The sequence below is a fragment of the Larus michahellis genome, unplaced genomic scaffold (genome assembly GCF_964199755.1).
Source record: "Larus michahellis unplaced genomic scaffold, bLarMic1.1 SCAFFOLD_159, whole genome shotgun sequence".
NCBI lineage: Eukaryota > Metazoa > Chordata > Aves > Charadriiformes > Laridae > Larus > Larus michahellis.
The window spans coordinates 77496-79604 of record NW_027436126.1 but is presented as its reverse complement, the minus strand read 5'-3'; the positions used below and the strand labels follow the sequence as shown (position 1 = coordinate 79604).

General features: G+C 52.8%; 1 pseudogene; it reads right to left on the bottom strand.

Moving 5' to 3' along the window:
- Positions 1 to 542: 542 nt before the first annotated feature.
- Positions 543 to 1454, bottom strand: LOC141737056 (olfactory receptor 14J1-like; annotated as a pseudogene).
- Between the last annotated feature and the right edge of the window lie 655 nt (positions 1455 to 2109).

Here is a 2109-nt window from a genome sequence, read left to right as displayed (position 1 = left end):
GGACAGTGGGGGTGTGAGGAGAAACCAGCACTGGAAATGCCACATCCTGCTGCTGTCCTTGGCCATGGCTCCAGGGAAGCAGCAGCCCCGACTCGCAGACAGCAGAGGCAGAGTGCCCAGCGAGGCAGCCGGGGCAGCCCCAAGGGCCCCCAGGGCAGATCCTCCATGGAGCAGATGGGCATTTTCCTCCCGAACCCCTCCTGCATGCTGGGGCTGCTCGGACAGCTCCAGAGGAGAAGTGAAGAGATGGAAGCAGAAACTAATAATTTTCTGCTGGCTTCTTTATTGAGTTTATCTAACCAGGGAGCCCAGATCCATACATACCTTAGGTATTTGGGTCAAGAGAAAAACATGTAGGAGACCAAGAAGAAAATCACAGGTATAAAGCAAACAAACAAACAAAACAACAACAACAAAACATTAAAAAACCACAACGAAATAAGAAAGACAAATATGAAGAATAGTTAGTCCTGCTTTTTCCTGATGTACAGTTGGAGCCGTAGTGGTATAATGGCCACCTTATTAATCTGAAGTAGACACCATTAAAATAGTTTCAAAACTTCATCCTTGACTTCCTTGTTCCTCATGCTGTAGATGAGGGGGTTCACTGCTGGAGGCACCACTGAGTACAGCACTGTGATCACCAGATCCAGGGATGGGAAGGAGACGGAGGGGGGCTTCAGGTAAGCAAACATGGCAGTGCTGACAAACAGGGAGACCATGGCCAGGTGAGGGAGGCATGTGGAAAAGGCTTTGTGCCGTCCCTGCTCAGAGGGAATCCTCAGCACAGCCCTGAAGATCTGCACATAGGACAGCACAATGAAAACAAAACACACAAAAGCTAAAAAGCAACTTAATATGAGAAGCCCAGCTTCCCTGAGTTAGGCATCTGAGCAGGAGAGCTTGAGGATCTGGGGGATTTCACAGAAGAACTGGCCCACAGCATTGCCCTGGCAGAGGGGTAGGGAAAATGTACTGGCCGTGTGCAGGAGAGCAGTGAGAAACCCACTGCCCCAGGCAGCTGCTGCCATGTGGACACAAGCTCTGCTGCCCAGGAGGGTCCCGTAGTGCAGGGCTTTGCAGATGGCAACGTAGCGGTCATAGGACATGACAGTGAGAAGATAAAACTCTGTTGCAGCACAGAAAACAAAGAAAAAGACCTGTGCAACACATCCCAAGTAGGAAATATCACTGATGTCCCAGAGAGAATTGGCCATGGCTTTGGGGACAGTGGTGGAGATGGAGCCCAGGTCAAGGAGGGCGAGGCTGAGGAGGAAGAAGTACATGGGGGTGTGGAGGCGGTGGTCACAGGCGATGGTGGTGATGATGAGGCCGTTGGCCAGGAGGGCAGCCAGGTAGGTGCCCAGGAAGAGCCCGAAGTGCAAGAGCTGCAGCTCCCTTGTGTCTGCCAATGGCAGGAGGAGGAACTGGGTGATGGAGCTGCCATTGGACATTTGTTCACTCTGGGCATGAGGGACTGTTGAAAGAGGAGAAGACCTTGGCAAGTTAAGGCAGACTTCTTTGGGCCCATCCTATTCCATTTCCCAAAATTTTCCCCAAAATGACTTCTCTTTCCTCAGAATAATTTCATTCATATCTTTTTGCGAGATCAGCTTTGTGCTGCTGAGAGCAGTATCGTTGCAGGGGCAGAGATTCAGTTGTTGATTTCCAATCCTCCCTGGATTATTCACTTCTAAGAGAAACAGATTTGGAATTTCAGTGCCCCCTCCTCAACTGAGAGATGAATTTCTCTGTCCCATCGCCCACCCAGACAACCCGGAGCAGAAGATTGGAAGAACAGGATCCTTCCCTTGCAGGTAGCCCCTGCCGTGCTGTGCTTCTTGAAAAATCTCCAGGGAACGTCCTGCAGTGATCTGCAGCTGTGAGCAGCCCTCACCCACGCAGCACCCTCTCAACAGCAGGACCCTCCCCTGCCAGCGGTTGCTCTTTCTCCAAAGCTTCTCCCCACATGCCCGTGGGGGTCTCCCGGGGCAGGCTGAGAGCTGACCCTGGCAGCCGGCAGAGTCCCTGCCCCGGCACACAGACCCACGGGGTGCAGGGACCCTGCTCAAGGACAGCCCTGGGCACCCCTGCCTGCACACCCTGGCT